The 25517-nt window shown below is 39.7% G+C and overlaps 1 protein-coding gene across 1 annotated transcript in view; it reads left to right on the top strand.

Moving 5' to 3' along the window:
* sipa1l3 (signal-induced proliferation-associated 1 like 3) overlaps positions 1-25517 on the top strand; it is an 83066-nt gene that overhangs the window by 22013 nt on the left and 35536 nt on the right. Inside the window, exon 2 of the mRNA XM_087851009.1 lies at positions 24472-24554. The gene's annotated coding sequence lies outside the window, so the exon portion shown is untranslated. The remainder of the gene's footprint in view (positions 1-24471; positions 24555-25517) is intronic.

Genomic DNA, 25517 nt, shown 5'->3' on the forward strand with positions numbered 1-25517 from the left:
ACAGCAGCAACAGGGAGAGCAATAAAGAGCTGATGACCAACTGATAACACTATCAAACACTACCAAAAGTGGACTGGGTGAGAGACCTGGTGATTCACAGATAAAAGCAGCTGTAATTTGTTTTGGTGATCTGCTCCATAGTCTGATCATCCGATGATCGCCGGTCGGTGTTATCACCAAAGTAGTGTTTTCTGAGCTCTGAAATGTGTGGTACAAAAAAAAAGACTCAACAGTGTTGTCTCAGTAACTGGTAAGCGAGAAACTGCTGCTGATAGAGAGATAAATGTACCATAATTAGTGAGTATACATGGACAGACATCAGCTGAGCAACTAAAACGATATTTGATCATTACATATGCTGTCTCTTTAAGTTATTACTACAAGTCTGTAGCTCTGCTGTCCTTCTGTCACCTTTCTCTCCTCCACCCTTCATCATGTTTTTTACACACAGCACTTTTTCACCAACAGAAATGCCTGGCAGGAAAAAAGTTAAGGAGACACAATAAACGAGCTTTTCTGCAATTGCACATTTATATTAAGCTCAAAATGATTTGATGATCGTCGAGCCGAGATATCATTGTCGTTTGGGACAGCTCTAGCTGTAACGTTTATGATCCTTCCACAGTTTCAGCTACATAATTATTTTATGTCCTTTTTTTCTTCTAGATAGTCTGTTGACTAAAGGCTCCCTTTCCATTATCTTGACTTGAGCTGAAGATTAAGATTTGGTGGCAGGAAAGCACACTGCTGTAAAGGAAATGTGTTGGAACACAAGACATAAAATTAATCCAGATTATTATTTTCAGATATTATTTTCAGAATTTTCAAAAGCCAGTAAATTAAATGTAATTTAAATTCCAATAAATTGCGTTTGAGTTTTGTTTGCCAGTATTAGAATACTTTTCTGTTTTCCTGCAAATGCAAACTGAAGAGCAGAGGGGAAACAAACAGTTGGGGGTTGGCTGATTCATCGGAGGGGGTGCATTGTTAGAACAGCAGCCTTGTCATTGTAGGTTTACGTCTGGACTCCTCCCTACACACACACACACACACCCCTCCCGCCCTTGTAGCACAGAGGAGTCATGGCAGAATCGAGGTCAGCCAGGCAACTCAGTCCTTATTTTGTCGTCCTTCCCCCCCCAAACAAACAATCTTCTGTATCCTCATATCTGTCCTCTCTCCCTCTCTGACCTTCTGATTCAGAACAGTCAGTCATGTCTTTCTCCTTCTTGCTTTTCATAATGTCTCGCCTCATCTCATGCTCTTGCTTGGGGTAGTTCCCCTTGTGTCTGTTAAAAGAAGATGGCAGGGTGAGATTTATAATTAACAAAGGCACTGGCACTGAAAGGGAGAGCTGTCTGGAAGAGTGGGGATGGTGAACAAATTGGCCTTTTTGAAAAAGATGATCAGAGATGCTGAAAGAGGGACAGAGGCCCAGTGAGTGATGCGATCTAAAAAAGGTTGTGCAGTTTTTGTATGCAAGTTTTAGTCAAGTGTAAGCTGCTTAGCCATAGCTGAACTCTACTTTCACACAACTTACTGCATGCAACCTTTCATGCATACTGTGATAAGTTCAGGCAGCCATGAAGAATCGTTACCATCACATAAGAGATCTTTGTACCCTCAAGACTAAATTGTTGCTGGTGGATTTACTGTGTTGCTGTACACCCACAATACAGTTCAGTGTTTTTTTTCCTTAAAGAAGTGCTATAAATTCAGCTTATTTTTGTCACAAGGTTTTTATTGCATGTCTCATAAATGCTAAGATTTCATGTAATGTTGGGCAGCTCATTGTTATCTTTCAAGACGTAACAGGCAGCTGACTGTACAGCTTTGAGCCTAATGTTTACATGTTTGTTAGAGCTTAATAGCAGACTATTTCATCTTTTGGCTATGTGGTGTTGTTAAGGTTTGTTTCTTTATTATTATGAAATTAAAGTGCTTTTGTACATTATACACTCCTAACAGTAGATGAGCCACTGTAAAGGCTCACTTATACGGAAACAATCATTATACTATAATGAGCATTGCGCATGTATGTCTGTATGTTTGTTTGTTGATCTCCTCCTAGACGGCTGGTTCACTCTTGATGAAACTTAGCCTTTAAATTATCTAACATGTATATCTGTTCATAACAATGATATAGTATTTAATTAAACCATTCACATTAAATAAAAAGTAGTGTTTCTGTTTATGTCTTTATAGAAACTGGGCAATCGAGGCCAATTCATGACCGTATGCTGTTTTTACACAAAATACAACTTAACGTTTGATTGTTCATATGTACGTTACCTTTATTTTTTAATGGTCACCACAAGATCTAAGTTTTAAGAATTGGTAAAGTTTTTGTCTATTATCTGGCGCACCTTCACCATTCAGCACCATTAATTTAGGGTCAAACACAATCACAAGAGATGGCAGAGAGAGGGTAATCTTTCCAGACATTTGCATGCATGGTTCCAAAGAACCACGATCAACATAAAAGGGCAAAGGTAGTTTCTGCGAACAGCAGGTGTGGCCGTTGTTTCCTTTGAGGTAAAATGCTGGCTTGTCCTTTCAGGCATTTTCACATTTATATCTATGTTCACAGTCAAAAGGCCCTAGTAATTGTTGATATTAATACAAGGGTTGAAGTGTCTCAACTGTGGCAAAATGTTGAAAGTCATGTCTTTTTCTCTTTTAGTGACTCTGTAAATGTAGTTTTAAGCATTGCTCAGAATTTTCTTTAGTAGCAGTTAACAACGTTTGCAAATAACAGAAATGATATGTATAACAACAACAGCCCCATCTTGTACCATACAGACCATAGAGCCTTTGGTACTCCCTGTTCTTATAAATTACATGTTCCTATTGCATTTATATAGTATAGTGAAGTATAGTGAAACTGCCAGATTCTTTTTAAAATGGTCATACCATCCAGTGCTAGATTCTTAAAAAGGATCATCTCTGGTTTTGCAGAGTTCATAGACATAGGCTGCTTTGATCAAGGAAGACAGTTGGAGAGAGGACTGCAGATTGAATCAAAGCCATCTCCATCCTTAAGGAGGCTGAGGCTATAAGGCACGGCACGGCCTGGCCAGGCCTGGCACAGTATGGTTGGTTAAACAGATGGCACAGTGCAGGTCAGTGTAGTGGAGGGAGGGACGGTGCAGACAAGCTTTAAACCATCTGGGCTCCAAGTAATGCTGGCGCCGGTTGTCTGTGCTTCACTCAACTGGTACCTGCTTCCTGACGAGTTAACGATCCCTGTTGGTATATTATATTGGCTCCCTGAGAGTCATCAGTGTGGAAACGAATAACTGCTACCAGAACCAGGGAATCACCGATTAAAGCCTGAACTCTACTTTTTCTGTGATATAAGTCTTTGTTTTTCCTTAGATATCATTACATTTTGCTGTCTGACATCCATCTCACTCACAGCATTTCATTGTAGTTGACCTCTTAGTACTTAACATCTTAGTATTGCTCAGTGAGTTGTGTCAGGGTTTTGTCTGTGTAGTGAATAGCAGAGATAATCGAACAGCAGTAACCATGAGGTGTTTGCACATGAGCAGTGTTGTTCTTGTGTAATTATTGGAAGGCATTACAGTTCAGTACAGAACAATAAACAGCAGCCTCTCCAAAACGTCTCTCTCCCTGTGCGCAGAGTTCCACAGTCATGGACTATAGCTGACAGCGGTAGTCTCCATGAGTGTAGTGACAGGAGTTCTCCACCTGCTGCAGGTTCTGGTTATAATGGTCCTCAAGCAGTTGAAGTCTGTCCAACTGAAGCAGAAGTCTGTCCAACCATGGGTACTGGAGACTTAAGACAGCTGAATGACAGTATCAAGATAGACCTACCCATAGAAAACTCGAGGAGCTAGCTGTCTGCAGTGACTAAACTTTCAAAATAAAACAGAGAGGATTGTCCAGTGTTACTCTGTTGTCTTTGATAGATTAATTGTCACTCCAGGAAAAGCCTGTGAGAAGAACCATCCACTGCTGCTAACCTCTTAATGATCATTTTAATGGTGTTTACCACAGACCTACACCATGAACAACAAATGGCTTGATTCCAGGAACTAGTCAGGTTCTTTTTCACTTTACACACACAGACATAACGAGATGAGCATTAAATGCTGGTAGGTGGATTTTTATCACATTTAAACAGAATTTCCAGTATTTCCGATCCTTGTTATCTCCTAAATATAACTGTATTAATTGTAGAGCTACGAGTCAAGTCCAGCTCCCAATGAGAACCAACTGTAGTATTTTCCAGAGTGGTGAAATAATTCTCTGAGGGTATGTTTTTCTTCTCCAGTGCGCTGAGAGTTGGCTTGTATCATCAGTTTGGGCTGAGTATGGTTGGTAAACCACACGTCTGAGAGTTGCGAAATATCCCACATTTGATTTTTGTATGAATTTGAAGACAGGCTGTTTGTAGCTTATTAGAAACTATGATCATGTTTGAACCAGTCACTCTGTGAATCACTCCTTTGACGGTCCTCCTACATTACAAGTAGAAATGTGGAACTGACAGTTTCACTGGGAACAAATCATTGTTCCCTCTTTTTTCTGTCATTTATTCAGTAACGCACTGAAAAGGGCTGTATGGTTTTGGTATGTGTATTATAGCAATTTGAGTTCAAGGTGATGTGGGGGAACACAGCTGCCAGCCCTCAGTTAACATTTGACTCTGTAAGTGTGTAGTCACTGGCAGGAGAACAAACTAAAACAGTCTAATGAAGTCTTAGTGGAAGAAGGGCTAGGCATAAGTACAAACTTTCTCTCCCATGTTAAAGCTCCTCCAGCTGCCAGTGAGTGTGCAACACCTGTTCTCCAGGTCTGTGTATCAAACGCATCGGAGCAAAACCACAGAACTAAGTGGTTGGTTTGTGGCTCCAGCAGGAGCTTCGTCAGATGCATTTGCATTGTGAATTGCTGCTGTGACACATTGTCAGACAAACAGCTTGGACTCAGGTCACTCATCGAGGACCGGACACTGTGCTGTGGTGTTTGTCATCACTCCTCCTCTCTCTTTTTTTCTCCGCCCACTGCTTCGTCCATCTGGCAACGAGAAAGATTTTTAAAAAGAATAGTATAACAGAGGTTTGAAGACTTGTAAAATGTGTCAGGAATAAGACAGATAAGAAAGCTGACAAGAAAGACATGAGGAAAAGATAGAGAAGAAAAGGTGTGGACTAAGAGTAAAAGTGTGTGAATGTGATTCCAGGTTATTCCTGGCTCACGATGGGCCTTTTAAAGGTATGCATTATTATGTCTGTATACAGTTAAAACATACAATCTGGCTTCCTGATTAAACAGAAATATGTGGATTTTCTGGCTTCTTTTTTTGGCTATTTGATTAAAAAAAATGGATTTTATGTCTGATCAAATTAAAAACTCCACTTTCAAAGAACTTCTTATAAGTCAAAATCCTGGTGGTTTTTCTTTGGTGGAAAGCCAAAACCTTTCCATCTTTTAGATGCAGGAGAATCTGTGGATTGAGTAACATGTGACCCTGTGACCAGCTTATCTCATTAGCCAGGTCTTACTCAGAGACTTTGAAAGGAGTGCACCATGGTTGTTGTTTAAAATTTCTCACTCTATGCAGCTTGAGTTAAAATCTGATTTGTTACCAGTATTTTTGTTTTTCATCTAGTAATTTGGCATCTTATTTCAAAAACAGAAGTATTGTTATCACCACCTTGAAAAATCACCTGAGAATTACACGAACAGCCTCCCAGTTTCTGTTTTGTATTCATTCAAGCGGTTATATTTAGGCCGGCATGCTGCCTCTATAAATGCCAAAACGAAGTGTTACTCCGTGTTCGTGGAGTTGCGCAGTGACTCATTTCATAGTGAAACTCGACTGCCCAGTTTGCTCACCCTCACCCTTGCTCTGTTTTGTACGCTGTATGGATGGAGTTGTATTTCCTGTTTTGCCAGGTGTGTTTGGACTGTTTGAACATGTTTACAAGAAAGTGTGCCTAAGAGTTATAGACATGCAAGTATGCAATTTCAAAAAAAAAACAAAAAACTGCTCTTTGTATAACAAACACAGCAGTGAGATCACCTTCAGTCTACTGAGATTGTAGAATAACCAGTAACTTTCTAAAAGAGGGAAAATGAAATCATAAAGGCTTTACTAAAGATCTAAACAAGAACAAAAAAAGACACCAATAACAGATCCACGTGGCCTTAATGTGTAATTATAGTTTCGGATAGATGGAACAGTCCTCCAACTGTTATATCAGCAGAGACAAGTGTACGTCTGGCTCACTCACTGTGAGTACAGCACGAGTGTACCAAAACACTTGAAAGTAACACTTTGGTCTAAAATTAACTAGCAGTCTCACCAAGTGGGTCACATACAAGAGGAGTGGTCCTCATATGGTGTGCCTTAATGCAAGGCCAGGTGTGACTCTGGGATTTTGTGACAAGCAATTTAAATTTTTAGGGTCTTTGGTTAGTAAATATCAGGAGATGACATTTGTAAGAAAATAAAACTGATCACTTTTTATGAGAAAATCGCTTAAAGAATGAAAAGACGGTTAGGAGAAACTAATTTAAAAGCTGTGTGTCTTTCAGTGCCTTCAGCCCAAGGGCATCATTTGATGGGAGGAGTTAACTAATACTAACCTGATACCAAGCAAGTTAAAGAGGCACTTGGAAACCATATATCCCTTCTGAGAGAAACTGTGCCTGCTGTAAAAGGGCACAGGATCTGAACAATAAGCAGGAAGATGTGTTTGATATTGTGAAAGTGTTGCACAATAATGGCCCTTTTCCACTAGTATGTGCTCAATTTGACTCGACTCTGTTTCGGTTGTTTTCCATCACAATTGAGTATCACCAACTAATGTGTGTGGGGTCGTTATAGCAACACGTCCAGAAGTCCAGTGATGGGATTTGTATGCAACACAAGCACAACATAACAATGGAGGACTTGCTGCTTGGTGTAAAGTTTTTTTGTCAGACTCAGGGAACGTTCCCTTGTTGCGGATTCTCAAAAATGTAGGTCTTAATTTTTGTGAAGGAGTCACTCTCATGATTCATCGAGTGATGCCATTGACTAGCCAATCAGTGGCATGCAGTCTGTTTACGTTACATTTTCAGATCCACACTTGGAACCCTGGTTGAGCAGATACTAAAAAAGTACCTGTTACCAAGCACTACCATCTATTGGAAAACCCTAAAAACTGAGCCAAGCTGAGCTAAGTAGGTACTAGTGGAAAGGCTATAAGTGATATGGGGAATAGTGCATCATGCTAGATCAGCGGTCCCCAACCCCCGGGCCTCGGACCGGTACCGGTCCATGAGTCGTTTGGTACTGGGCCGCGAGAGTTGAGGCTCAGGTGTGAAATGTATGGTTTTCAGAGTTTTTATCGGTTTTATCGTTAACTCTGTTTTCCTGGGTCTTTTCACGTGTGTTATGAATAAATCTTCTTTTTTTCGGTACCGGTACTAGTTTTATTTTGTTGTATTTATCCGCGACACCTTAAAGGCCGGTCCGTGAAAATATTGTCGGGCATAAACCGGTCTGTGGCGCAAAAAAGGTTGGGGACCGCTGTGCTAGATGATGCATCATCAAGTGCCTTGATCGGTGCAATCAGAAGAACTGATAAAAATCCAGATGGCATTTTTTGCTGATGTGAGTAAAAGTGTGCTTTGATTTAAAATAAATAAATAAAACATGTTAATGTGCACTAGGAAATATATATGTAGAATATGATTAATGACAAAACAAGAGAACGTCATCTGCGTATAATCGTACCCTCTACCTTGATTTTAATTTATCCCCTTAAATGTATAGATGTGGAAGGACTGTATAGCTTCTACAAGTCCCAGCCTGATCCCTGCTACAACACATTTCTTGGATTTCTTTGATGATTATGCATAGAAAAATAGCTACATGGGTGAAAAGATTTGAAGTCTGCCAACAGAACTTAATCTTAATCAATTTAAATAATATCCCCGGCAACTTTGTCAACCGCACATTGGGGAGACAAACATCTTAGTGATTCAAAACTTTCAAGAAATGTGTTGAGTTAAAAAACCGTAACACCAGCTCCTTCTCATATCAAGGCTGGTTTTGTCCTTATCAGTTCTGTAAGTCTATTCACAGCAGAGTCAATGCAGAACAATTTGTAAGAAAAAAAAAAAGGGGGAAAAAAAGGTTAATATAATGGCTGGAGGTTTCAGAGTCTGAAAATTTGCAGTCAACCTTTGAAAATGTACCCGAATGTGTGTGAAAACAGAGGATCATATTTGCGGGGTTCCCCTGCACATTCCTCCTCCTTGTATTTTCCATGTATTTTCCTGTTAAACATTTCCAAGTCTGCTGCTACCCCCATCTTCTCTGAACGCCTTTTTGTGCCTGATCCTAGCAATTTTTCACCAGCCTGACCACAGACAGTGAAAACAGTCTAGAGTAAGAGACATGACTCAAGCTATATATACAGCTATATATAAGTTTAGCAAAATAATGGTTCTTCATTTTAACGGAGAATGTTTCTGTTTTCTTTAGGTTACGAATCACATCTAGTTCGTTTTCACAATCCGGTATTCAAGGGTGGCAACTATAAATTTTTAGAAAGGAGTTAGAGGAGAGGGAGGAACAAGGGAGTGGTAGATGTGTTTTTAATTTCCTTTAGCATGCTGCTGCTGCTGTTGCTGCCTCTGTCTGCAAGCCCTGTGACAGATTGAAGTCGTCTGGGTCAGGACAGGGTGCGGGGGTTGACAGTCACCCAAATGTAGCCGAAAAGATGTTGAGTGAGGACAAGAGAGAGATGTTTAAAAGAAACGTTTTCTTGACAGCAGCTAATTCTGCTAGCAAATGTCAACCCTCAGTCCTTACTGCTGTACTCACATTGCAATAGCAACAACTGTGTGTACAAGCGGTCACCTACCAGGGTCTATAAACCTCATTCTTTCCACCAGAAGATTCATATCTAGTCATTTTCTTCCTTTTCCTGCCAACATCTGAACTTTAGATTGTTCTGCTTTCTGGCTGTTTATGGCTGTCAGATAGTACATATACTACCATGTATAATGCGTGCAGCACGTAAATGTGCTGTAAAAAGCTCACACTCTCTGTACTTTAGTGCACTCTGTTTTTAAAGAGCAGACTTGAGCTTTTCTATTGGACTGCATATGCCTGAGATCTTTTTTTTATTTTTACACCACAGTGACTGTAGAAAGTTACCCCATTATGGCCCCCACGCACATGAGGAATATACAGAGAAATAAAGGTTTTAATCCCAGCTGTTCATAAGGCCATTCACAACTCAAAACTTGAATATAATTAAAATAATGAAGCAATTTGAAGCAATGGCTCAGTCTTATAAAAGTAGTCAAGTCTTGCCTTCTCCTTTTAAAGTTCCTCATTGTGAAAATATGTTTTAGTGTGTTTAGCAAGTTCGCTAAACTTGCGCATATAAAGTTTGAGCCCAGAGAATTTGAAGTATCCCAGTCTACCTCCGCCCCCGCAAGAAACTAGACCACGCTTCAGCTTCACAGCCAGTTAGAGCTCTCTCCTCTTTCTTTGGGTGAATGGAGAACCTATAGGTGTTGTTAAAATTCATCCATACTCAGGAGAGGTGCAGGATGGTGCTAACATGGATCTTAACCATTCTACTGTGTGAGGTCATTAGTAAAATGTATTTTAGAAACCTTAAAGACATCTATCAGTTCTGCTTGAGGCTGCATTTTAAGTGTAAGATATGTTCCACCACAAAAACAGTAATGATTTTAACAAGAGAATGGTAGGGCTCTCTTAGGGCTGTAAGTGCTGAGATTCACCTACAGCTTACAAATAAACTAATGCTTTCACGTTCTCCTGTATCACAGCTGTATGTGTGAAATTTGACTGTCTTTCTTTTATCTGTTTATATCTTACTTGGTGTTCTCACATTTACTGTATTTTAACACAGCTGAATTCCCAGTGAACCTGTTCTCACATACATATTTTTTCTGTCCTTTTCGTCAGACAAGAGAACGACCATGAAATGTTGACTTTAACACGGCCCATTAACTACAGGGAAAAACACACTGGTGCCATTTACCAAGCGCTGTGCTATTCTCTGGAACTTTCAGTTTACATTGTGGGAACATGTGAGACTGACATGAATTTGTCCTGAAATGGAAAAGTGATTTAAGGTTAAAGTCAGCTGATGCATTCTTGTTTTCTTGGGAGTTTGTGCTATTAAGCTTTGTTATTCTCTGTGAGCGCTTGTGATAGAGACACTGCAGACTGCATCTGTCATTGAAGTAGAGGTGACTACACCTTGAAGCTGCAACTTGACCGGGCGTGAGATGAATTTAAAGCCGGTGATTGTATTATCCAGGTTGGTATACTTGACTGACTTCATTTGTGAGGCTGATACACTCAGACGCAGGTATTGCTAATAAAATGATGAAAAGTTACATACAGTAATCTCCAAATCCAGCAGCGTTTAAACGCTTTCTCTTGCTCTGAGATTAATTTGACCTTACAGTATTACACCCACAATAGACCAAGCCATTCCCACACTTCATCTTGAACTAACCCACAATTGTGGTACAAACTGTCTGCAGAGATAATCCCAGAGGAGTCCATCATTTCACAGGCATCAGAGGAACCGGCAGGCACTATTACCTCTATCTCTGACCGCTATCTTTCAGCCCTGACATGCTTTCCCTCCACTAGCTGAGCTTATCTAGGCCATACAGCTACACAAATACTGGGTGGAGGCAGTCAAAGTTTTCAAAGAGATCAGACAAGAGGCACGGCTTTATTGTAAATCATATTGTTGTCACTGTCTTGATTTTCAAGTGTAGTGACATTTTTTTTAGTCTTATACAAAGTCTGACCCCCTCCCCTTAGGTAAGAGGAGACTAGAGGTAACCGAGGGGGGGAAATGATCTGCATCAGTTGGGCTTGTTTCTGAGAGCTCATGTGTTCCTTTGAGAGCTCACCAAGTTTTTGTGGAATAATGTCCTAACTGCCTCTTCTTTCAATGGTGCTATAGGTGCTTTACACACTTTTTTGAGTGTAAAAAAAAGTGAAAGAGAGAGAAAGACTAGCTGGATTTATCTCAGAGGCCTTCTTTGTTTGACTACACTGTAACCCCATCTCTCTCACACACACACACACACACACACACACACACACACACACACACACACACACACACACAAACAAACACACACCCCTTGACCCTGTGCTCTTTTGCTATTGTCAATATGGAGCAGGCTGCAGAAAAGAGGACACCAGTGTCACTTCTCATTAATCAGCAAAACTGACAGGGATGGCACTCAGGGTACTCTTTAATCTTGAAAACAAGGCGTGTTTACCCGCAGAGCGCTGAGCTTTTGTTCACGTTGAGTCAATTTCCTTCTTTAGTGCAAACATTAAAATTGTTCTGCTTTCCAGCAGGTTTCTGGCTATTTATGGTTGTCTGTCTATTTTTATTTATTTATTTTTTCCATGGCCATTCACCAGCCACCATTGTTTTTTGGGGGGTTTTTTGTTTTGCCAAATTGTGGAAACATGGATTGGTCTGTATTTTTTTTTTCTTCTAGAAAATCTTGGGTTGCCAAATCCAGCTCTTAGCCTTAAAACCCTGATTTGGCTCATTTTTGTGCCTGCACTGATTAAATAATCTGTTTTTTGAGAGAAGTGCATGAAGGAGTGGGCTTTAGGAATTTTTTGATTGAAGCTTAACCCGAGCTTGACCCTTGCTGATCTGGTCACTGGAAATATTGTGATGATCCCTTAATTCGAGTGCTTGGCCACTGTGGTCAGGAGGCTGTTGAATGAGGGCTTGCATCTGTTTACATCAGCCCCACAATATCCACCTCAGAGATGGTGTTTGTGAGACTGCGTGCACTTCAGGGACTCGAGAACAAGCCCCGGCCACTCTGACTGCCCTCTGAAGAAGATAATTTACCTTTGGCAATCAATAATCATCAGATAAGAATCAATACAGGACTCTCATCAGGTTTTTTTTTGATTGCGCTGACTGCTGCTGGTGGAAATCTTATACACGATGAGAGCAGTTCTTTCCTGCCAGATATAGTGTTTCTATAAAAGCAAAGCTTCCAGAGGAAAACCACGACTCTGTCCCAGCAGTTTGACACATCTTCTCTTCTCCCTGCTGGAGGCTATCTTCCTGAAGCATCGTCATCATTTAGCCTCATTAGTCTGTCACTGCCCTGATTTGGTTACAGGAAGAACCTTGAAATAACCAGCAGAACACACACAGACACACTGAGGCATCACCACTCTCCTGCTCCTGCCTCCTCTTTGAAAGCACTGTTGTAGAAAGATAGCTAAGACAAGTTTATGAACAAGTTTGAGAAAAATAATCATGTTTTCTTTTGCCATAAGTGTTATATCCAGCTGCAGGCCAACCTGAGGTGGGGGTTTAACACAGAGAGAAACTCAGGAGTGTATTTACCTTTCCACCATTAAAAGAAAGTAATGTCGATACACCAGGCGGAGAGGTAACCTTTCATATGCTTGGTTTCTTTTTTACTTTTTGTTTCAAATTTTTTGTAGTTGAGGTCCTGGTAAAGGGAGGATTATACACAGTCGCAAATAGCTGTAGATGAGCAGTCATTCCTGTTGTATTTCTTTGAAGTCCACTTGACATAAAGGGCAGATGTTTAGATGGTGCATAGTTGTGTAGCTGCTCCATAAACGAGTCTGTGGTTTTACAAAAAAGTGGCACTAAATTGGACATTCGCATGGAGTCTCGCACTCACCATCTGAAATGTGCATCACTATGAAACAAGCAGAGCCACGGACGCAGCAACCAAAACTTCCACTCATGATGATATCTGGAATATTTCAGTTTTCTGGAGATAGTGTTTTTCTTGGTGAGAGTCACATGGGAAAATAAGTACCGGTAGCAAATAAATATTAAATATGAAGCTAAAGCCATTTTTGTTTGTTTAAGGGATGAGAGAAAAATTATGGCGTTAGTAGAATAATTGCACCCTAATCCCAATCAGATGGCAGATAATTTTTAGGAGTGTCACAGGTTCATAAATAGTCAAGAGAACTGACATAGCGATGCTGCAAAAATTTGGAAACAGCAGCACAAATCACAGATGTGTATTTGCTGCACATCACGGTCTTTCTCCTCCTGCTAACCTAAGTTGTTGAAGGGGAAACGCTAATGCTAATCAGTATTGTGCTAGACAGATTGAATATGACAGATGGATTTACAGTAATTGAAACACCGTCACGATCTGCCTTCAGAGCTGTCGTCTTTTTGACAGGTGAACAAACATGAACATTATTCCCAATTAGAAAGTCATGTGTCACTGACAGTGTGCAGTGTCAGGCGTGCCTCGACAACGGTCACGCCATAATGCGTGATCATTATTTTAGTATTCCGTCAGAAATTATTAACTACAGCACTGAAGTCTTTGTCAGGGTCCAGGTCTTATTCGGAAATGTTTAATTAAACTGGTACCTTCTTTTTTCAGTTGTTTTGATAACTAAACAGAACTCAAGATACATAGAATTCTATTTATTTCAGATGATCTGTGGCTTGTAATGTAATTCATCAGCATGCATTAGTTTGGGTAGTTGCACGTTCAATCACTCACTGCAGAAATGTAAATGCAGTGATTTAATAGAGGGTGCTTTTGGAGTTTGGAGATTTGTATTTGATTAACTTGCCTGTTTTTCACCTCTCCACCAAATTTCACTTGGCCCTGCCTCGGTTTGGACCCAGGAACTGCCAAACCAGTCCATCAAAGCCCCTTTTGGGCTTCTTTTATGGTCAGGTTTCTGGGGGGATGTGCCAAGTGTGGTTCAAGGGAGGGGGAGTTTTGCCTGATGTTTGGAGGATGTGTTAACCCTTTTTAAGCAGTTTGAGAGTTAGTTCATTCTCTTAAAATGGAGGTAAATATCTTTTTCCAATATTGAGTTATTGCAGTTCTCTTAAACCAAGCACTGCTAAAATTAGTTCAGTACTTTATTGTAAGTTAATTGTAATTTCCTGGAGTGGGTGGAGCTACTGACTATAAAGGCAGCAGTCTTGAGTTTCAGCAGGTCTCAAGATGTCCTGCCAAAGGTTGTGTTGAAAAAGGGTATAACGTAGTGCATAATTGTTTTTTGACAGTCATATTCAGTTTTGGCTGTATTAAAGCCACTTTATTTCTGCCTCTACTGCTCAGCCATCCCTCATACAAACCTCCTGAGCGACATGTGAATTTGTCTACAGTGACTGATTTATAAAGTGAAGTCCGGGCTTTGTTAAACCTGCAGTGGAGGAAGTACAAAGTACTGTTAAAACCTCATTCAATACTCATCATGAGATAATGAAACAAAAATAAATAATTTATTTAAATAGCAGTTGAAATACACAGTTAATCTCTACACCGTTATATTTAACTGCTGAAGCAAAATGCCACTGATTTACTGAATGAATGTTAAACTTTAGATGTACCTTAATATAACATAAGATAAACACTACAGTGAACACTCAAGCCTGTTCTGTCTGTGTGAGTCAAAGAATTTTCCTTGTGTGCGCCTTTGAATTAATCAGTGAAAAGCTGCAGTAACCCTCAGTTTTTCCCCTGAGACCTCTCTGTGGGAGCTGCAACAGCTGTGAAGGTGTAAGGCACCCCAAGGACCTGTCGCTACAGCTGCAGCGCCACAACACACACACGCTGTCTCACACTGCACGTCCATGAAGGCCAAGGGCTGCAGTCGGCCTCCTTTATTGTCTGTCTTCTGTATGTTTTTGCATTGGGAGTGTCTGATTTAATACGCCATCCTTTCTAAGATAGCCCAATCTTTGCTAATGAACGTGCTTAATGTGCTCCTCAGCATCTTTTTTTTATCTAAATTACCAGGTGGGAATTTCCCATGTTTGAATTGTGCATAATGTGCTGTGATCAAAGGGGCTCTGGAACGATGGCTAAAATTAAAAACAGAACCAGATCCTGATATGTGGTCTCTTTATTGGAATGTTTGTGTGTGTTCGGGTATGCAGGGAAAAAAAAACCCTAAGTGGGTAAAGATAGATATTATCCTTACACAAATTAATCTGTTTCAATATGTTTCGCAATGGAAGCTATTTTTAGTTCCATGGTGGAGTTTCAGCCTGTATCTTCCCTTTACAGCAGAGAAACATGTGTAAGTCTTGTCAGGAATTTGCCTTCTGGCCTGAGTTTGGATGAAAGAATCTGTGATCTTGTGTCTGATCTGCACGTCACTGCACAGAGATGCATCAGGCAGTTTGTTTGACAGTCAGACAAAACAGGGCCCAGGTCTCCACCAGATACAAAAAGGTAGCTGGCTGACAAGATCTAGATGGTAATCGATGCTCCCACCAACGCAGATGATATGCCTTGAAGAGCTGAAAGAATGACTGCATGATGAGAAAATGTCTGTGTGGTGAAAAAATTCCTTTTTCATGAGATGAGCACTGAACATGCAGGCTGGTCTCTCTAAGAAGCCATCCTCATTTTATTGCTAAAAGTGAAGGTAACATTATAGTACATATACAGGGTTTCTCTTTGCTCAGGTGTCTTGACTGTTAAACAGAAATGTCTGTTATGCTTGGGTAAATAAAATCCCAATCACCAAAACTAGTTGTCATATTATTGCAATGTGTGGCTGTAACTAAAACCTCTCTTCTCTGTGCGGGAACACCGTGATCAGTGGGCTAAAGATTGCAGTTACATGATTAGGAAGAAAGAAGGCAGAAAAGGTCACTTTCTGTTGTTGCTTTGGAAGTAAAGTAGAAATGTAAACCAACACAATCTCATATTAGTTTGCTGAGTGTGGCTGATACTAGCAGCATGTGAGGCCATCTCTACCCCACAGAGGTTTTTGGTTCTGTCTTTTGTGGTTAAGTATTTAAAATTATCCCCTAGCGTCTGTCCCTGATCATGTTACCTCAACCTTGATGGAAAATGTCAAGAGGTCATGGAAAAGTGTGAAGGAGCATCGATAAAGAAAAAAAGAAAGGCGATGCAGAGAGCCAGGTGGCACTTACACTAGGCTCCTTAATGGTGTGAATGTAAATGTCTACCATATTGAAACAGCAATTTCCAGAAGATAGAGCACACAATGTGCCTGCATTTATTTATATATATATATATATATATATATATACATACATATATATATATATATATATATATACATATACACACACACACACATACATACATACATACATACATATATATATATATATATATATATATATATATATATATATATATATATATATATATATGTATGTATGTATGTATGTATGTATGTATGTATGTGTGTGTGTGTGTATATGTATATATATATATATATATATATATATATATATATATATATATATATATATATATATATATATATATACATACATACATACATATATATATATATATATATATATATATATATATATATATATATATATATATATATATATATATATATATATATATATATATATATATATATATAGATATATATAGATAGATAGATAGATAGATAGATAGATAGATAGATATAGATATATATATATATATAGATATAAAATCTCTATATGTACTCATTGTCTTACTGCAAAATTTATGTCACTCTGATCAAAGCAGAGCCTAGCGGCAGAAGAAAGTATAATCAAGGCTTTGTGTATTTGTTATGAAGTCTTGATTTATCACTATGTATTATGGGACAGCCATATTTTTTATTTACGTATTATATTTTTAATAAAAAATGGTCCAGTATATCCTCTGCTGAATGAGTTCATTTAAAAAAAATAAGCGAAACATCTTTACTTAGTGTTTGAGGGGTTTGACCAGCTCTTATTATGGCTGCAGCACAGGTACGTCAGGGTCATTTCACTTAGTTACCGACCTTCCTAAGCACAATTATTTGACTGTTTTCCCATAGCCTACCAAGTACTACAATAACACAGTAGTTCACAGGGACATCCCCAGTTTAACTTTCCATGTCAATATTTTTCCATCACAGAGCGATAAGCGCATAAAAGCTGTGTAGCATCTTAAAATCAAAAGTCGACTGCTGTTGTGTATGAATAAAATAAGTCAATTTTGCTTGGGCAGCTATTAATAGCTAATAACACTCTATACTAACAGTTACACACTATATAGAACAACTTTCTAGAATTATATTTGTTCTCAGATGTTTGCAGCTATCAGCGAATAGTTATCAGCTATTTTGAAACCAAAAAAAGACACTTTTTATCCATAACAAGAACTCCATAACAGCAAATGAACTGTACAACAGAAAATGCAAATGTTATTTATGGTCTCCTCACAACAACGATAAGAAAAATAAACTGGGCCTATGGCATGTTTGTTAATACAGGGATACACATGTTAATGTGATCTCTGGTCTCCCACTCAGAGACACAGGTCTCCAAGTGTCCAGCATTCACATGGCTACCTGAGGACACTCTTCATGTGAGAGAAAATCTGCTCACACAGATATGTAGAGCCAAATACTGTCAATAAGGCCTCTGCAATGTTCTGAAGACAGCTAAACTTGTCAGGTAGTGATGTCCAGCAGGTGAAAATGCAAGCTCCATGAACACGCACAGCTATGAATTCCAGCTGCGTTCATAGTTCTGCAAACTTTGACCCCTACAGAGTTGAGGTTTTCAGTTCAATCAGCTGCATTTCCATGTCGCATTAACTGGCATTAACTCAGCCAATTAATGCGAGACAAATCCAGCTGCTCATTAAAGCTTTCTGGTTTGATCAATCTCGAGTCTACAGATGTATCCGTGTATTTCTTTTGGTGCTAATGCTGCGCTGAGCAGACAGCTCCTGGAGCATTTGAAGTGTCGCAATGTGGAAATTTCAACATCGCTTGAAAAAACTGTTAGCTAGCAACGTCCATCTCACCAGTAGGATAAGTTATTTTTAGCCAATTACAAGTCGATTCTGGTAGTTGGGGTTGTTAGCTAAGATACCGTCATTAAGAAGCGGCACAACTAATGTGTCTGTGCAAGCTCATTTGCGATGTGCACCGCTGCCCCGGCCATTAATTTTTTAAATGCACCTTCTCAGATTAATTGACTGCGTGCCATGCCCAGGGATGGACTGGGACAAAAAATCGGCCCGGGCATTTTGACTAGAGACCAGCCCACCAGGTATTAAAGCCATAAAGCCTTTGAATAAAAACAAACACTGCTGTGACAGTGATGTACACTGTCTTGTTGGTGTATGTATGATTTCTATACCTCTTATGTCAGATAAAAAACTTTGGTTGTAAGATTCAGATAGTTATTTATTAAAAGCTAGACATTTTAAATGAGAATAAGAAATAAACACATTTCTTTGTGCCCCCCTTTCCCTGTTAATGCCCCACCTGGCCCCCTGGCAAAACTTTGCTTATCCGCCCCTGCAGTTACCAGCTGTCAGCTACTTAGAAAAGGATCCTGGTGTTATTTGTCTCTCAGAAACAGTTCATAATTTCATTTCAACTCACTCATGTCACCTAAAAGGTAAACCTGTTTCTCCATCACCTGTTCAGCCCTGATGATTCAGTAAGGACATCTCCTGGTTTCATCTTCATGTTTCCCTCTCACCACATATCCAAACCGATATCATGACCAGCAGCTTTTACGGCTGTGGCTCCAGCAAACATCAGCTGATACTAAAAATTAATATTAAATAAATTCTAACAACAGCTGATCAAGCTTTAACGTGCTGCTGTTGTTTAGCACGACATCCGCTGGTTTCCTCTTTCTGGTGCAAAGTGGGCGATAAACAAACAAGAGAGAAAAGCCGATCAGCTGATCATTGATTAGTTTCATGATTGATGTAGAAACAGGAGAGGGAGGGGGAGAGAATGAGAGAAGAAGAGGCAGCTGACAGCATAAAGACACAGAATAACTCCAGCTTTGTGTCTTTTTCCATTGTAGCTGAAGTCCGGGACAAACTGTGTTCCTTTTTAGCTCAATACGAAACGCTTAATATTTTCTCTGAATACGGGACGATTCCGGTTTTTATGGGATGGTTGGCAATTCTACTAACTAACCTTATGAATAAAATAAAGTTCACTATCAGTAACATCATAGCAGACCCCTGCTATAGATATAAAAGCCAAGCTCAAGAGTTTGATGTATGGCTTTTAAGTCCACCAAAGATTGTGTCCTTCATGACCATCCTTATAAAATGCCAGGAATTTGCCAGGCTGAATTATGTTATGGGAACAAAAACAAGTAACAGGAAGTCTGCTGATGTGTGCACTTTTCTGCCACTTAGCTTTTTCAACAGTTTAGCGGCCATGCAGTCATGCTTCGGTGCTCATGTAGAAATTGTTGTTAGAGATGGACAGACTATATAGTCCTCAGTGGAAGGAAAAAAACATGTCTTAGTATAGTAAAATAATAAAATAACAGGATCAACTCCAGTGCCTTTAAAGATCTTCAGCTTTGGAGAGTGGAACCAGCTGATGGACATGTTATCTACATTACCGTGCTGTGCCTTTATTATTTACTGCTCTGCTCTCGGGTTGTGTGTCCTGATTGCCTGCAGCCGACCGCCTACACTGTACATCTTCTCGCTGTTGCACCTTTACGTTCCTATAGCAACCAGCACCAGCATAGCGATTAAACATCTACAGCAACATTTCCAAGTGGTTTTGGTAAAAAGGAGCCCTGTGTATTACACATGACTTCATCGCTTATTTTCCTCCTGTGTTGCCCAGACTTTAAGCCCACAGTCTGTGGACTTCATTCACTTCTTAGACATTAAGAAATGTCTGATTTGGAGTTTATTTTTTTAAACCTGCATGTAATCACTTAGCCTGATTGTTGATGTTAGGGTAATTGATGCCAGATAAGAGTTGCCCTGGTTGTGTTTAAGTTTATTTCATGATTTAACATTATGGAAAGAAAGACTAATAGAGTTTGGGTGTTTTTAACGTAAAATGCTTTGAGTAAATGATCACAGCCTGAATCTATTGATGGATTGCCATGATGTGATGTGAGCTGAGTCATACCCTGCTTGTGTCAAATAATGCAAACTGAGCACGCTTACACTGCAAATACATATGGGTACATTTGCATGGGAGGCTCATCAGTCTCAGATTCGTATTGATTAAATGCTGATTGATCAGCCCAGCTCTCACCCTGATGTATTTGTCGTATGCAGTGATATCTTTTTAAGACAGTGGGACAGAGCCATACATCATTATTGTGTGACACATAGAAGAAGGAAGCAAACCTGGCTCTCTTTTTTTGCCTTTTTTTCCACCCACGGCTTCATTTTAATGTGAATTAATTAAAGCGGAGGAAGACAAGAGGGGTCATGCATGGGAACAGAGATGTAAAAGGGAAGCTGCTATGTCTCCCCCTCCCAAGCATTAGAGTGTGAATGGGGCTGTCCACCCTCTCTGTAGGGGGCCTCCCTGTCCTGAAACATGTGAGCTCATTACACATTTCAGGCTCCTGTTTGATATGTAAACATGCAAACGTACACACAATATTCTGGAATCTAGATATTAGATCTAGATATTTTACAGTGTATGAGCAATGTAGATGATGGCACTGACTGGGAAAAGCCTAAAAAGTATTTCCTTTTAGCTATAGCTAAGCTAAATAATTGCTTGCTAACCGACAAAATAAGCAATTCCAACTTCCTCAAAGTGGCATTAAACCACCAGAAATGTTGAATTACATCTAGTTACATATTTTCAAATAATATTTATCGCCATAAGGAAAAATGCATGTGAAACACATCAATTAATTAAAGAATCCAGTAGGATACAAAAGAAATTAATATCTTTATGCTTTAACAAAAAACTTGATTTCACCTTTCACCTTATTAATTTTATTTTATATTAAAGTTATTATATATTGGGTATTTTTAGGTAATCTGTTAATTTCTGCAGTGAGAGGCTAGTGTGGGGAAAAATTTATGTACATTATCTGATGCACAGGTGTGGAAAAAGAGCAGCGATGTGCACAGACACTGATGATGTTTCAGTGTCAAGTAAAAACGTCAGTAGGCTTAACTCCGAAGGAACACTGACGCAGCAAAATTGCATCAGTGTTAATCCCATCTTAATCACGACATAATACTAATGACGGTGCAGGCTTACACACACACACACACACACACACACACACACACACACACACACACACACACACACACACACACACACACACACACACACACACACACACACACACTCTTTTAATGCCATCAGTGGTTGCTGCACATCTTCTGCAGGTAAAATTTCTCGTTCTTCTCTGAAACGTCCTAAGCAGAATTTATTTATTTATAGCTTCACACTGAAGTCTGTATCCCACTGTCCTGAAAACATAACATATGTACACAGACATACACACAGGGGGATCAGGCCTGTTCTGGCAGCAATCACAGAAGCAGACAGTGACTCCACTGCTGTTCGTGCAGATATACAAAACTAAAGCCTCGGTCAACAGGGACCTGTGAACACCTGCTCTTAGCTCATCTCTGCTCTCTGCTGCATGTGAAGGGTTAGTGGTGTGAACATGTGGTGCTTGTGGGGGCCACCGAGGTCATTTGTCTTCATCCATGGTATTCATTGGATTTTCTGAACTTCTACGGCAGCGTGCTCTGCTCTGACACAGCCATTCATCAGGACCACTGGACCACACAATGCAGCAGAGCCATCTCCTTTCACTAACGTGTTTTGTGGCATGCAGGTGGTTTATAAGAGGACTGCACTACGAATGGGCGTATGCGATTCCCATGACTGCTTCATTAAGCTGTGGAAAAGTTTTAGACATAAATGGGCTTTTTTATGTACTATTTTTAAAGTGTGTTAGAAATAAGTGACAGTCGAAATTTGTGTTTGTGTAGGTCCCTGTTACTTGTCCTCTGATAATGTCTCTGACTGTACTATGCCACTCTCAATAGGTCCATTTACTGTGTAACAAGAAAGCATTAAATGCTCCCTTCCATGTGAGCATGTACAGAGCCTGAGGCAGAAAGTCTGCTTTAACAAAGAAAGTTTAAAAAGCCCCCACAGTGGTTGGGTCTTGATGCAGCAATGTCATCATATTTGTTTCCCTGCTGTGATGTGATGTGGTGTAGCTCATATGTTTTGCAACTCTCCTCAAACTTTACATAAAATTTCATGTAATTTACTGCAGTAAAAAGTGAGATTACTTTTGAAAAACGAATAAAGCGTTAACTCTGTTCCCTGAAACATTCTGACAACAGTACAACTTTGTCAGATGAAGAAGATGATGCTCTTTTGTTGTCTTTAAGTTTTCCAAATATTCACTCCTTTGTTTATTTCACATGGATGTATTTTTTAAGTTAAAAAGGGAATTTAAAAGGTTAATAAATCTGCTGTTTTTCCAGTTGTTAATAAAATTGATGTGAATAGTTGTGTACGTGTAGGCGTACTCAGTAAACATAGAGCTAGTTTTCATTCTATGCTTCTGCATAGATGTTAGGGAGAGTGTTTTCTTGATTTTACTGCTATAATGTGTCCTTCAGAGAGAGAGGGAGGGTGCACGCGCGGGTGTGTGTGTGTGTACAGTGTCTTACACTGACAGGCAGGTGTAATTACTTTCAGGGGTCTGCGGTGCAAAGTCTTCCATGGTTGGGAAGTTTTCACTTTGAGTTTAATTTCATTTTCAGTGCAGTGGAGTGAAGCCTGAGCCTTAAATCTGTGCTGACGCTGCTAGCTTTAAGGACCCTCACTGTTGTAGTAAAATAGATGCTCATGCAATCACTGACCCTGCTCCACCCCTGCTCTCCCCCACTACCAAAAGACAGTATGATTACACTTTGTGCGGCAGGATAAGTGGACTCTGATTGATCATTATTGATCAGAACTGTATTTGCCAGACAGTAATGGGCCTGCCCCTCAGGACATTATGTCTGCTGCTTCTCTGGCCCCCCTTCTCCCCTATCTTTATGTCCTACTTCAAGGGCCCTCCTTCTCATTGTTTAGCCTCTAATCACAGAGCACTAAGCTCCTTCACTTTGCCTCCACTTATCTTCTGTGTTTCCATCTATGTTTAAGACAGAGGTTGAGGATGGAGGTGGATTGTGAAGTTAATCAAGTCAGTGTTGTGTGTTTGTTTCTCTTTACGGCTCTGTGCAGATCAAGAACTTTTTCCAGGAAGAATTTTGCAAAGCCTACTTTAAATGATGTTTTTAAATGTATTTGCATACCTGCTTGCTTGTGTGTATACAAACTTCTTTGAAGACTGCATCATGGTTGCTGGCAGTCACTAGGTGAAATCGGTCGGTGCTGCACCTGAAACCTCATTGTTATGCTTTGGTCTCTAGCAGATTGCTGTAGTGAATGAGACTGACCTGTCTGCAAACACTCAACGATAAAGTAGCTTTAAAACTTTTAAGAGTTCACCTTCAAATTAAAAGTGTGCCTTTTGAACCATGTTGGTTTCACTGGTGAGGCACCACTTTTACTTCAGAATCTTTGCTTCTGGTTTATGTTACACACTTTCAGTTTCACTACTGCTGAGGGAGCAGATGGTGGTGAGTGTTTGCAGGCAAGTTGGTGCCTTCCACCAGGAGACCGAGGCAGTCTACTATCAACCAAAGCAGACACAAGGAGGGTTTGGGAACAGCACCATATTTCCAGCCAGCAACCTTCAGCAAGCATGTCACTGACCAGTCTCCAGGCCTGTGTGACTAAGACATACATCACAAAATGTTATAGTTCAGTGATAACTGTAAAAATCTGAATTATATACTTTTCAGCTTTAAGCCAAAATTAATCATTAAATCACTAAAAGAAGTGGAGACTTGACCCCTCTTCCTTTTGACAAACCCGAGCAATAAGTGCCTTCAAGATTGAAAGTGCAAACTTAACTAAATAGAAAAAAGAAACTGTTCCATGGGACGCATATGACCAATAAAAGCGAGTATTTCATTAGCATGCAAATATAGCTGATATATTGTCTTAGTTTTCTTTTTTTTCCTCACTCCTCCGTGTTGTATCCCTGATGCAGGGCTCTGTACTTGGGAACATTTTTCCATTTAGCTGTATAAATCTGATTATATGTGGGGGAAAAAATCACAAACTGCGCTGTTCTTTTCTGCAAAACAATCATCCAACATAATTTCCCCTCCTCTATCCAAGAAGTCAATTACAAACATGGGTTCATTAAACAATGGTTTCACTTTAAGTAATATTTTTTTATTGTACCATATGACTGGTTGTGGAGTCTGCCAGCTTGTTTACAATACAGATAGACCGCCCTGAGCCTCTTTGTTCGTACTCCTCACAAACAATAGACAATGTCTGTGTGAATGCTCTGATGAGCGTCGAACTGATTACAGCTACACATACACACATTATCAATACCACACACAGATTATATGACATGCAAAAAGCTGAAAACATTGTGCCACATTTTATTCCACAAGTTAGGCTCACCTGTTTGGCATTATAAAAGAAACTTTACAATTATGTAACACCAAACAGAAGTTGGTATCATTTTTTAATAAGATGTTTGTGCCTTGTCTGTACAGAGTGAAAAACCGGGCCGCCTCTGCCTGCACAGTGACGTCAGACGTCACCACAAGCTTCGCCTGCACAGCTGAGGGCAAAAAAGGTAAAATTAGCATGAATGGTGATGGGTATCTGCATGGGTAATTATTTTTTTATAATGTTGATTCTTGAGCTAAACTTTCATGAGCCATCTGAAACAGTTTACTGTCAATGGATGTTTGTGTCGGTTGTACAGCCATTGTTGAGTTTGAACATAGTTCTTGGGTATAAGCAAAGTGAGATTTAAAGACTCGATCAGAGGTTAATTGTCTTGATAACCTCAATATTTTTCTGCAGTGGAGGTGGGAGCTGTCAGCTCTGCACTGCTCTCTAGGAGATAAAGCACTTCCTCATCTGCATTTTGTACTGATAATGGAAAGCAGGTCACTTGACATGTACTCTGCTTGCATAAAGGGGGGCTACACATGCAGCCACTGTCAGAAAACACCCTGAAGTGTCCCATAGCCGTCTCTCTGGTTTCTGTAACAGCTGCTTTGCTCTGTTTCACTCTGGTTGTTGTCATGAATGTGTGAATCTGATTTATAGCTCTTTTGTTTTGTTAGCTTCAGGAAGCATTTTGATTTGTCTCCGAGCTGTCTGCATTCACCCACAAAGCCTTTTCTAACATAAATTCAATTTTGTTACTGCTCAGGCTAATTTATTCTTAAAATATATAGTTGAGTCTTGACATGTACTTTTCATCGTGCTGCAATTTACACATATATCAGATCTTCTTACACAGCATAAGACAACATTAAATCGTTAGAAAAGTGCAGTAGATTCACCATGGAGAAATATTATTAGTGACATTTTGATGGAAAGAAACGTAAATAAGTTAGGATGTGTGTGTGTGTGTGTGTGCTGAGTGTGCCTGCAACTATTTGCCTGCGCTCGGTTCTGTGTTGCACATGAAACCACCTCATAATTGTTCTTACAGGAGATGGACATTCTCACAATCTCTAATGGACGCTGTAGCTATCCTGTTAATATCTGTGAATGTGTTACTTCACTGTGAATAAATCTGATA

Source organism: Neolamprologus brichardi, chromosome 14 (assembly GCF_056152115.1).
Source record: "Neolamprologus brichardi isolate AB-2024 chromosome 14, ASM5615211v1, whole genome shotgun sequence".
NCBI classification, from domain to species: Eukaryota; Metazoa; Chordata; class Actinopteri; order Cichliformes; family Cichlidae; genus Neolamprologus; species Neolamprologus brichardi.